This window comes from Papio anubis, chromosome 7 (assembly GCF_008728515.1).
Source record: "Papio anubis isolate 15944 chromosome 7, Panubis1.0, whole genome shotgun sequence".
NCBI classification, from domain to species: domain Eukaryota; kingdom Metazoa; phylum Chordata; class Mammalia; order Primates; family Cercopithecidae; genus Papio; species Papio anubis.
Genome location: NC_044982.1, coordinates 130,880,826 through 130,894,210, shown reverse-complemented (window position 1 = coordinate 130,894,210; position 13,385 = coordinate 130,880,826). Strand labels below are relative to the sequence as shown.

At 43.5% G+C, this 13,385-nt stretch overlaps 1 long non-coding RNA gene across 1 annotated transcript; it reads right to left on the bottom strand.

Annotated features, from left to right (window-relative positions):
- Window positions 1-9,088: 9,088 nt before the first annotated feature.
- On the bottom strand, window positions 9,089-12,604 carry LOC116275820. The gene is made up of 2 exons (XR_004185150.1): window positions 9,930-12,604; window positions 9,089-9,194 (listed from the first exon to the last, which is right to left on the bottom strand). It is a non-coding gene; the product is annotated as an uncharacterized LOC116275820 (long non-coding RNA).
- Between the last annotated feature and the right edge of the window lie 781 nt (window positions 12,605-13,385).

The following is a 13,385-nucleotide window of genomic DNA, read 5'->3' as shown; positions in this document are numbered from 1 at the left end:
CTCAGTTACTTGCTCTGTGGCCCCAAGAAAAGTGAGTATTTTGTCCCTCGGGGGGAATCAGCAGCCAGAAGCAGCCCATTCTCAGTGCTGGACGGGAGAAGAGACCTGAGTAGGTAATTGGTATTTAGGACACTCTTCCTTACAGAAACAAGAAGGTTGGTTTCCACCTCCCCACTCCCCAGCCCTCACCATATGGGCAGTAAGACACACATCAAGGGGCCCTAGAGTGTACCAGAACTAAGGAGAAACGTTAGAGTACTCATCCTCCTGTGCTGTTCAGAGTTCTCACAGGCTACATGGCTAATTCTTTATGTCAAAAAAAAAATTGGATTTTTCACAGAGAAAAAAAGGCTTGGGGGTTCTTCATGTAGATATGTTCTCTGAACTTGCATTTAGAGTTGTAGCATTTTTGAGTTTGATATTTTAAAGGATAACTCACTCTTCAGATTATGAATTTGAAGCTCAAAAGATGTGACAGATAAAAGTAATGTCACTCCCAAAAATGCCCATGTCCTAATCACCAGTCCCTGGCAAGTATGTTCTCTTACACAGCAAAACGAACTTCACAGATGTGATTAAACTAAGGATCTTGAGATGGATACAGGTCATACAAAATTTAACTGTTCAAGCCCAAACCCTTAAGGTGACTATGTTTGGAGATAGAACCCTTCAGGAGATAATTAAGGTTAAATGAGGTCTTAAGTGTGGGGCCCTAATCCAATATGACTGGTGTCCTTATAAGGAGGAGACTGCAGGGGTGTCTGCACATGAGGACACAGTGAGACAGCACAGTCATGTGCAAGCCTAGGAGAGAGGCCTCAGGAGAAACCAACTCTGCCAGTATCTTGGTCTTCAACTTCCAGCCTCCAGAAGTGTGAGAGAAGAAATTTCTGTTGTTTAAAACATCTAGTCCATGATATTTTATTATGGCAGCCCTAGCAGACTAAAATAGATTATCCCAAATTATTCAAATGGGCCTAATGGAATCCCAAGGGTCCATATAAGAGAAAGCCATGAGGATCAGAGTAGCAGAGAGATCTGTAGATGCCACCTGGCTTTCAAGATGAAGAAAAGGGCCATAAGATAAGGAGTGCTGATGGCTTCTATACACTGTAAAAGGCATGGAACAGATTCCCCCTGAGAGCCTCCAGTAAGCATGCAGCCCTTGATTTTAGCCAACACTTTGATGTTAGCCTTATAACACCTGATTTAGACTTCTGAGCTCTAGAACTGAAAGATAATACATTTGTGTTATTTTAAGCCACTAAGACTACGGTAATTTGTGACAGCAACAATATAAAATGAATACATAGGTAATTAATGTTCCAGGCAAGCTGGAAATTCACATTATCAGGAGTCTCTCAAAGAGGCAATAAGGAGTTGTATATGCAGCTGCAGGTGGAGAAAGGCTAACATGCGACTCTCACTTAGTTTTCTACTCTTTCAACAGATACTTTAATTCTTACTGTTCTAGATGAACCAATATTCTCTTCCTTTAGCAATGCTGTTTAACCAACAGACTGCTTTTTCTTCCACCACAATCAGAAGATAATCACATGTCAAAGCTATGCTTTCCACAACACACATACCCAATCTTCTGGATGCATTATAAACCATTTTAGTTATTGTTAATAGGCAACATGGCATAGTGGTTAAATGCCATATTCTGGAGCCAGACTGCATGAATTCAAATCCCAGCTCTGTCTCTTATTGGCTGACCTTGTACCTCAGTTCTCATCTATAAAATGGGGAGAATAGGACTGATCATACATGTCTGTTGACAGTAGTAAATGTTGGCAAAGCATTTATTATTTACTTAATTTTAGAAACAGAGTCTCACTCTGTTTCCCAGACTGGAGTGCAGTGGCAAAATCATATAGCTGACTGCAGCCTCGAATTCCTGGGATCGAGAGATCCTCTCATCTCAGCCTCCCAAGTAGCCGAGATTACAGCCGCAAGTCACTGTACCCTGCTTGGCAAAACATTTGAAACAGTTCCTGGGCATAGTTATCATATGAGTATTCATCAAATACATTTTTTAAAAATATGCCAATGATATTACTTTAATCAATGAGCACCCTTTGAATGAACAGCTACTGGATGTAAATCTTCTTAAAACGTCAATTGATCACATTACTAGATCCTTAAAGCCCTTTGATTGCACTAGTCTAAAGCTGGCCATCCCTGGATGGAATGCAGTTTACAGATGTGGGTTATGTGCCTCTGGTTTGCATGCACGTGTTGTTGGGAAAACACTTATAATGAGCGATTTCACACCAAGTCCATTTCTCAGAAACTCAGACCTATCCACATGGGGCTTGTGTTCCCTCAGAAACACCACCTCAGCTGGAACTGAACAAAAGACCCCTCCCCGGCCAGCCCCAGCGGCAGAGCCTGAAGGGCATAATCAACCACAGTTCCCTGGACTGCCTCCCCAACATTGAAGTGAGAATGTGTTGCCACATACGAACCCACACTCATTGTGATTTTTCTTATAGTAAACGAATTTCTCTGCCTCTGTCAAGAGTGGAAAATAGTTCACAAGGGCCACTTTATGGAAACACGAGAATGCATCGTTCTATATAGACATGAATTTTTTTCCTACACATTGTATAAGTAAATGGTGTCAGATTAGAAAAAGTATAGTCAAAGATACCATTTCTTCCACTAGGCCTCTTCGTTCACTGTTGCTTCATTCTTTGCTGCCTGGTCACATTCACATTTTTGACCCCTGGTCCACAGAATATAGTGCCAATCTTTGGTCTAGGATTTCAGGCCCTTTGTGACCTCATCCCTGTGGGCCCCGCAGATTTACTTCCCACTACCTCTCCAAACACACAGACACACACACATACGCACACTCTTCAGCAATTTTGAACTATTTTTGGTAATATGACTCCATGCTTAATTTTCGTTGATGTCTTTTTTTTTTTTTTTTTTTAAATTTATTATTATTATACTTTAAGTTGTAGGGTACATGTGCATAACATGCAGGTTTGTTACATATGTATACTTGTGCCATGTTAGTCTGCTGCACCCATCAACTCGTCATTTACATCAGGTATAACTCCCAATGCAATCCCTCCCCCCTCCCCCCTCCCCATGATAGGCCCCGGTGTGTGATGTTCCCCTTCCTGAGTCCAAGTGATCTCGTTGTTCAGTTCCCACCTATGAGTGAGAACATGCGGTGTTTGGTTTTCTGTTCTTGTGATAGTTTGCTAAGAATGATGGTTTCCAGCTGCATCCATGTCCCTACAAAGGACGCAAACTCATCCTTTTTTATGGCTGCATAGTATTCCATGGTGTATATGTGCCACATTTTCTTAATCCAATCTGTCACTGATGGACATTTGGGTTGATTCCAAGTCTTTGCTATTGTGAATAGTGCTGCAATAAACATACGTGTGCATGTCTTTAACATCTAGCAACAAGAGACATTTTTTAGCCTGGTGCTCAATCTTAAATCACTAGTATTTATCAACATGATACATTCCAAAATATCCATGAAAAGATGATAACATTTGGTTTAATCATGTAACCAAGGTCATTTTGATGATAAATCAAAGCTAGGCCATCAAGAACAAAAAAAAAGTCTACAAACCTTCAAGCATAATTCATCCTGACTACAATACTGTAAAAAGCATGCACGAGAAGTACAAATATAATCTCACATGCCACACAGTGACCGAATAAACTGACACATACGATTAGGAATTGGAAAACATATGTGACAGTATATATTTTGAATAGTATTAATAACATGCTGACATTTCCTCCAGGAGGTTCAGACGGTGTATGTATTACCAGAATCATCTTAGCCCAAACAAAATTGATCCTGGTTTAGGAAAGATCTTTACGTGGTTGAGAGTTCAGAGTAAATGGAGAGGATGCCGAAAAGAATTTTTGATTTAATGGATATGTGTGGGAACAAGATAATGACTACTAACAGCGTTATGCGTATGTCAGACTCCTTCAGGAAATGGAAGAGGCCCTGATTTGGGGACAGCAGAGAAGTGGAGGAGGTCTATCCTGGCCCCTGGAAACTTAGCAAAATCATGGGGAATGGAAAGAATGAAATTTTGAGAGGTCCCTGAAAGCCATGAGACGGAAAAACTTCCCCTATTCAAATTCACACACGTGTTGATATATACACAACATTTTTTAGGTGTTCCATTTTTTTCAGATGAAGAAGCCAATTCCCGGAGAGTTTAACTTTCCCAAGAACAAACCACTAATAAGAGCCCAGATATTTGAACTCTAATAACTATGTAACAGTTGCTTCCCGTATGGTACTGCATAAAAGGGGGACATTTCAAAGCCTCAATACTAATTTTTTTATCTCAAAACCATTTCAGTGTTAAAAGTCTATGATTCTTTTATCTTTGGATAATAAATGATAGCAAAAATTGAAGTACTCCATTCATAATAATGATACATCTCCCATAGGTATATACCACCATTTTTGTAGAGCACCTACTATGTGCCAGGCACCATACATGTTTGTCTCATTTAATTCCCACAATACTCTGAGGTGAGGTGGGTAATGTTATCCCCATTTCACACATAAGAGATCAGGTTGAGAGTGATACAATAACCTGTTCTTGTTAAATAAGTGAAGCCAGGATTTTTCAGGTGTCTCAGATAACCTCCAAAACCTGCGTTCTTTTTGCAATGCTAAACCGCCTTTCCAAATAACACAGCATAGTAAGTGTGATTCTTCATAGACATTTCGAGGCCAGACGCTGGACAAGATGCTTTCCTTAGGCTGTCAGATAATTGTTGCCACAACACTCCAAGGTATTATTGCGCATTTATGTATATGGAACAGACCTTCTGAGACGTTGACCTGCCAACATCAGAAAGTCTGTGTTTGAATGAAAGTCCTTTGGGGTGCAAAGCCCAGGCTTCACTCTAAAAGGGTTCACAGCCTTTGGTGAACATTCTAAATGTATTGATCAGCTTCTCTAGACAATTGGGTCTCAGACTCTCGTGCGTTTAGAATCAGCTGGACAGCTTTTTAAAATTCCATTGCCCATACTGTTTGAGTACAGAATTTTGTTTAGGATTATGAAAAAGTTATGGACACGATAATGGTTGCACAACATTGTGATTGTTCTTAGTGCCACTTATTTTACCATACCACAGTGTTAAAAATTCACTACCCCCACACCCTTATCCCCAGAACCACTGGCAATGGCACCCAGGTATCTGTATTTATGAAAGCACCACACTTGATTCCAATGCATGGCCAGCAACGTTTGAGAACAGGTGACTTCGAACAGGGCTTCTCAAACTTAACTGTGCATATGAATCACCTGGGGGAATTCGTAAAACGTAGCAAAGCCTCAATCTGCCTTGTATTAGAACCACCTGGAGACCATTTCCCCAGGCGTTCTTCAGACTCCGCTTCCCTGTGATGCTAATAGAAAAAATAAGGATTCTATGGATAAATAAGATTGGGAGACACTGGGCTAAATTAAGCCAAGTAAGCATCTCTTTAGATGCCTTAGTGTGCTACACGTTTTGTGAGTTGCCAAGAGGGAGATGATTAGGGTGCAGCACTTCCCAAGCACATATGACATCCAAAGGCTTTTCAGAGCAGAGCAATGCTGAGGTGAGTGATGGCTGCTCCATAGCATTGCACGTGGGAGACACTGGCAGCCCCACTGAATTGCCATGGGGATGCCCTGAAATCAGCTTCTGTTTCCAGCAAACACAACTTGGGGATATACATAGAGTGGAGGCAGAGATGACATTGGGCCTCGTATTGACAGACAACACAGAAGGCCAAGAGAAAGGCGAGACCCTCCCCGACACCTTGGCGAGCAAACACCTCCCAGCCCCAGCCGCTCATTTCACCTACTTTAAGGTCAGAGACTTTAAATGAGCCTTTTCTACTTGAGGGGCCTTGGCTTCCTCATCTGTACAAGGAGGAGGTTGGATATCGCTCTCTAGGGTCCCTTCTGTAGTGCTAGCATCGCAAAGTACGGGAACGTCCAACACCAGCACTCGCAAACCATCAAGATCACAGTTGTGAAGTTCGAACACTTGGGTGCATTTAAGACCCAAGAGATTTGAAATGAATAGAGGATTACATTTAAATTGATCTAAACTCCTTGCAGACAACATTTTAGCATAGAGGTCTAAGATGAAATTTAGTAGGTGTCCGTCTCTGACTTTCCCACTGCCTTACTCCCAACCTCAAACCAAGTCCTGTTGATCCTACTTGGAATCTATTGTATGTCCGGCATTCCTGTGCCAATTCTCAGGTCATCCTCACTCTGCCCAAAGCCCCCTTTCTATAGGGTAAATCTGACCAAGTCTCTCCAACAATCAAACCAACAAGCCCCAGGGACCTCAGAAGAAAATTGAGCACTTTGACCTGCCTACAGCATCAGTCCCTGAATGCTGGGCTCCAGCTCCACTCAGATTCTTGCAAGTTCCCCCACATCCTGCCCTCTCACCCCTTGGAGGATGCTTAGCCTGCCTGGTCCATCTCCACTACCTTACCTAAGTAATTCTACCTAGCCTCTAGGTTGCTGCTCAGTTTCCCTCCCTTCCAAATCCCTCCTGACCCTTTGTTCTCCACCTCCTCCGAGGCCCCCGTTAGGGACCAGCCCTGTGCTCCCCTACACCGTGGTTAGCAGTTACCACCCTGCATGACAGCCCCCGAATCCCGACTCTTTCAGTTCCGAGTAAGAACTGAATCTCATTCAGAGTTGGAACCCCAGGCCCTGGCCCAGAGCCTGAATTACAGAAGATGCATGACATAGACTTGCTGGATTGTTCAAATTCTGAGCCCCCAAGGCCCTGAGGAAGCAGATAAAGGATCTTCTGATCCAAGGCCGGTTGGACACCCTCACTGAGGGTTCACCCATCAGCATACAACGGTGAGGCCCATAAGGAAAACGATGCAAAACAGTGGTATCCAGGGCCTGGAAAAACCAGCAGAGGACCTGCATCCTACTCACATAGATTTAATACGGACATCACATTCTGCTGCTTCCTGCTCACTCTCAGGGACAAAGCCGCCCAAGTAACCAAGCCCACCACGCTCCTTCCCCCATGTCTTAGTCCACTTATGCTGCTATCATGGATACCAGACTGGGTCACTTATAAATAACAGAAAGTTATTGCTCACAGTTCTGAGGGCTGGAAGTCCAAGATCCAGGCACGAGCATTTGGAGTCTGACGAGAGCTACATCCTCAAGCAGTGGAAAAGCAAGCAGGCTCAACGCTAGCAAAGCCTCTTTTATTCATGAGAGAGAAGCACTCGTGGCCTAATCATCTCCTAAAGGCTCCACCTCCTCATAACATCACATTGGCAACACCTGAATTTTAGAGGCAACATAGTCAAGCCACAGCAACCTCTATCAGATCCCCAACCCCCACCAGACTGGCCCCTACATAACTTTCCAACATTTTGCCCCACTATTCTCTTCATTTGCCCACAGTCCAACCAAAGAAGGGCTCAGCTTCCCTACAGACTCCCCAGCAGGGCCCAGCTTCTGCCTGCCTGTGCAATGCCTTCCCATCCCCCCAGCTCACTCTGCAAATGTGCCCGCTTTCTTACCGCCTCAGCTCCAGTACTACTTCCACATGAGATCTTCCGGGATTCCTCCAGCTGGAAGCAACAGCTCCTCCCTTGCTTGTCTCTCCTGAAATAGTGTCCCTTTCTAGCATGCCTTCGAGTTTTCTATATATTTGTCCTATTACCAGGCCCTTGGTGGGAAGACACACTATCTGCTTCACAGCACAGAACTTTGCATCATGGCAGGCTCAAAGATATATATAGTAAATTCCCTAATTAATTAGGACAGTAAGCAACATAGTAAGAGGATGGACTGTGAGCTGGAGCAAATGATAATAACAATAACCACCACAACAGCAATCATGCCTCTAGTTGTGGAGTCTTTATACCGTATACACGCCTTCACCTTCGCAAATATTAACCAGTCAAGTCTCATGAATATCTCTAGGGTGGGCAGCATAAATTCTATTCTCCCCAATTTGCAGGTTGGGGTTAAGTCTCTGGGAGGCCCAGTAACTTACTTAAGGCACCACAACCAGCCACAGGTAGGGCTGGGCCTGCAATCAGGCCTTCTACATCCAAATCTGACCTTGTTTCGTGACACCACGTTGATAACAACACTCTGGTCCACTCTTGACTTTGCAATAAGAAATCTACAAGGAGTGTGTATGCACTTGCAGTCCCAGATCCAAACGAGCCTGGCGCACAGGGAGAAGGCAGCCCTCACTGTGGGGTCTCTGCTCAGCCAGGCTCCTGCCACCACGTACCGACTGAGCTTTATTCCCTGCCATTGATGTTGCCAGCTCTGGCCCTGGGTCTGAGGAACAACACTGCTGCGGCCGCCAGCTGGCAACTACCCAGCGCTGGGCAGGACCCATCCTCTGCCTGCTTCCCCGGCTGCCTATGACAGGCAATCCCACTGCCGCCACGTACCTAAAAAAAAACAAAAAGAAAAAAGGAAAAGTCTGTTATTGCTTAATTTTAATCCTGGAAATGGAGAAATACACTTTGCTTTTGCTTTTGGTTTCTCACCAAAAGGCAGTAGGAGTTTACATCGGCTGACTCTTTCAGGACCCCAGCATTTCCTTAGATGGGCAATCAGAGCGGCCGCCCGCTGTGTGCAGAGACACAGGCTCCAGCTCCCCCGACAGGCCCTGCGAGTCCCACACTCAGTCCTGCCGCGCAGGAGTCTTCTCCCGAGGAAGGCTAGCTCCTCCTGAAGACAGCAGGTGAGACAACACTGCCCATCTGGGAACCCATGGGGCCTCTGAGAAGCCCATGGGGCCCCTCTCTGCTGTGGATGAACCTGGTGGCACATTCTTCCCAGGGCCAGGACTAGGGGGAGCAAGTGAGGCACCCTCCTTGGTGTAAAATTGAAGAGGGCACCGAAAAATGCAGAGATCAAGAGACATACCATTTAAATGCAACAGCAAGAAATGAACATTAATGCCAAAAAATAACATGACGAATCAAGGAGCAAACTTCCTCACAGTAAAAAGCCACGAGGAACAGAAGCAAGGTAAATATAAAACCCAAGAGCCAATTTAATCTCAAGTAAAGTTTCAGAGCAAAATTTTATATTACTGGGGACAAAAGGGTAGGTAAATAAACAGAGACATTCCTACCTTTAGCAGTGCTGACCGTGCTTCTATCATACCTGGGGCTGGGCAGGCAAGAATGGAAGAAGGAGAGTCGGCTTAGTTAGGAAATGTCATAAGCAAAGCCTGGGTGGCCATCATCTCAAAATATTGCTAGGGCACAAATTCAAATAATCCCTTTCATTCTTTTTTTGTTTGTTTGTTTGTTTTTGGTTTTGAGATGGAGTCTTGCTGTGTCACCCAGGCTGGAGTGCAGTGGCACGATCTGGGCTCACTGCAACCTCCGCCTCCCAGGCCCAAGTGATTCTCAAGCCTCAGCCTCCAGAGCGGCTCAAATCATCTCTTTCATTCTACTGAGAAAACTCTGTCTTATTCTTTGAGCTCATGGCAGTTGTCTATAGTAGCAATCAGTGGGTTAATTGAATATAATGAAGATAGAGATGAGGAGACAGAAGTTAATTAACGTAGGGGAAACCATTCCCAGGGTTTTGATTTACTTCACAGGAAGAAGCAAAATATTGGACATCTTCTATTATTTCACTCTTGCCTAGAGTGTAAATGCGAGATAAACTTGCAGAAAATTCCAAAAAGGTTGCTGTAATCCCTAGCCATCTCAGGGGTGATGTTTTCATTACAGGGAATAAAAGGTTGTCTTTAAAATGCAAACACACCCTGAGTAATCCTCTCAATAATCTACTTTGAAGCCACTAGATCTTACCATTTTGGTTCTGGGGCTTCTGAAGAAAATTGCAAAGGAAGGAATTAATTTTTTTTTTAATTGGAAAAGTTTTTGAACCAACCTGCTTCCATGATGGGCACGGAGATGTTTGCTGTGCTGCTGACATCTACTGAGAGACTGTGAAACAGCAGTTCGGGAAGTAAAGGAAATCAAAGCTCCTCCTGAGAAAGCTCTGTCTCTAGCAGGTGATGCCATCTGCAGTACATCACCGACCTTTGAGCAAGCACTCATCAATTTCCACAGAAAGGCAGGATCCTGGAATGTTCACCCAGGTGGCTTGGAAAAAGGAATGGGGCTGCAGCCGTCATGGGGACAGCAGTCTCCTTCCTAGCACTCTCTGCAAAGGGAAAGGAAACACATCTTAGAGCTGGATACCAATTTTCACAGAGTCCCTTAGCACCCTTCCAGCTTAGTATTAGTAACTCACTGTACAGATGCAAAAACTCAAAGCCACACATGTCCCGTGACTTATTTAAAGCTACACAGCTAGAAAGTGGCAGGACGGGAATGCAACACAGAGGAACCTGTCTCTGCGCCTGTGGCCCGTCCATACTTTCTGTCCCCAAGAGAGCAACACCATAGAGCCAAACCAAAACCCCCAGAAGCCCAACTCCAGGAAATGCACAGGCTCCACTGCACTCCCAGGAGATTCCTATGGATCTACGGAAGAAAATGAGGCAGTGACCAAGGAATTTAAACTCTGGGGTGAAATCATTTCCTCCAAGTTATTCTTCTTCTAATGACAAAGATTCACCACTAAAACAGTGACCTATGCCCTCTAACCTTTGAGAAGATCTGAGTCACATGGCAATTATATTTGTAACATTACAGGATTATAGAGGCCAGTGTTTCCCTTCCTCCTCATTTCCTTCTCCCCATGACATTTTTAGAAAGTCACGTTCATTTATTTTATCATTAGCTGTATGACTTAACCCTGGCCTTCAGTGCAGAGCCTGTCTCACTCTTCTGTAAATTAGCTCATTCCTCTGCAGGTGGACCCCAAATAATCTAGCATGTCTTCCTTCCACACATAGAGGCACCTGTTTGCACGCATTTAGAGCTATCCGTCTAAACAGAAAACTGTTTTTGATGTCTATCATTCTGTAGACAGCTTTTCTATGCCATGACTGCTAACATAAAAGGAGATACGAGCCAAGTTTTGAAAAAAATTATTGTTTCACAGAAAGTGGTTATGAAAATAGAAAAGAAAAAATAAAAAGTAAAAAAAAAAATTAACTTCATTAAAAATCATGGTATTGGGGGGTGGTTCTGCTGGTAGGTCAGCGAGGGAATGGAAAGGAGCTAGGGGTGAGAGTACTTTTCTCTATAAGTTGGTTTGGTAAATTTTGTCTTCTTTTAGAAAGCTGGGTTCCAAAAGGGTAGACAGAGGGCTCATTAAGTAGTTATTTTTTCAGTTATTGGCTTCAACTAATTTTTTGGAACTGATAATGCAGGTACATGGTATAAATTTCAAAAGATACAAAAGACTACAGTGAAAAGCAAGTCCCTCTCCCTCCCTGGACCCTGGCCATTGGGCTCATCTTCCCTGATGCAAACTTGCGAGCTTTTGTATATCTTTCCCTATATATTCCATATATGCACAGTTACAGATGTTCTTTTTAATTTTAACCACATAGCCATATACTATGCAGCCTGCTCTACACCATGGTCATTTCTCTTAACCACATGTCTTAGAGATTCTTCATCAACAAGTAGAATTTAAACAAGTTGGGCAAAGCCACCATGGTTCCAAGACAACCCTGTAGCTTTATAAGAAGACTTTATGAGCGACTGCCAATCCTGGGGATTACAAGATCTTTTCTCTTTTGAGGCACCACCAAACCATGACCAAGAATGCTCTGGGATTTTTTTCATCCAGGGTTTCTACCTTAATATATTCAATTGGATGACAAATGTCTCTTATACTGCGTGCATTTCTATTTAATTTTCTTCTTCAGTGAACTTAAGAAGAGAGCATCTGGGAATCAAGAACTCAGTAACGAAGTTTAATTCAAAGTAGACTTGTATGTTTAAAAAAAAAAAAAGAAACCACACAAGACCATAGTATTCTCTTGCAATGAAGCAGATGTAATGGAAAGAAGATTGAGAAGAGGTGGCTTCAGGGGGCTGTTCTGCAGGAGTCAATACTTGACTATGTTCCTAGGGTTCTCAATGTCCTGGTCTTAGCTCTTCTTCACTCATCTAGGGAATCTGCATTAGAAAGTTTTACTGACACTTTATTAATTTATATGAAAAAGAAAAAAATATGTGTAAATGCAATCAGCATTTCTGACCAGGGATGATAAGATTCTCTATTCTGGTCCCAGCTGATTTGTTAGTGGGGACACCCAGCTCGCTCCCATGATCTAGTCTAGTTAATAATAACTAGTTCTGTGACCTTAGCCAGGTCTAAGAATTTCCAAGTCTAAAATGCTGGTGACTGTCACATCCCCTTGCCTTAACTTCACCATACCTTCTCATCCCAAATTCTTCCGCACCACCCTAATTCTCATGAACTTTTTACATTTTACTTTCATCAGTAGGTTCTTTTCCTGGAGCAGCTAACAGTGATAGTGGACATCATTCTGCATATGACCAGAGTGCTGGTACCCATCAGACCTGGCCAAGTCTGTGGAGCTGCTTGCATGGGGCCAGGCACAGTGTCTCATGCCTATAATCTCAGGACTTTGAGAGGCCAAGGCAGGCAGATCACTTGACTCCAGGAGTTCGAGACCAGCCTGGGCAACATGAAGAAACTGCAAAAATACAAAAATACAAAAATTAGCCAGGCATGGTGGTGTGCCCCTATAGTCCCAGCAATTCGGGAGGCTGAGGTGGGAGGATCATTTGAGCCCAAGAAGCAGAGGTTGTAGTGAGTTGAGGCTGTGTCACTGCAAACCAGCTTGGGTCACAGAGTGCGACCCTGTCTCAAAAAAAAAAAAAAAAAAAAATCTGCACGAGCCAGCCTATTTGAGAATAGGCCTCAGCTTTTATGTCCATTCAAATCCAGAAAGAGTTGAAGGCCCCTTCGAAACATAGCTCAGCCCTCTACTCACAGAGCCCTTCAGTTCCTTTGGGTCCAGGAACACAGAGTGGAGGAGGTCAATCCTGACATCTGTTCTTTGAACCTGTCAATGTTCCTGCCATAGTAGCACCAGATATACTGATTGGAGAGATTGGATGTGAGCAGCAAACCTGTCTAGCGGTCCTCCGGGTTAAATGTACACAGTGTTTCCACAAAACACAGTCACATGCCCTTGGAAGGATGTCAAAATATGTTGCTTGATCCCAAAAATACTCTCCCAAAGATGCTCCCAAGGATCGTTTCAGACTGGCCTTGTGTTCCATGAAGATCAGGGCAGCTCAGATTAATATCAACATTTCACATACTCTAATAACAAAATGCTCCATGGAAAAAATGTTGTCTATCAAAAAAGCACATGAAACACAGACTTTCAAATATTAAGACCAGATGTCGGAAATACTAAAGACAGCATTTACTTTCGGCATACTCGGT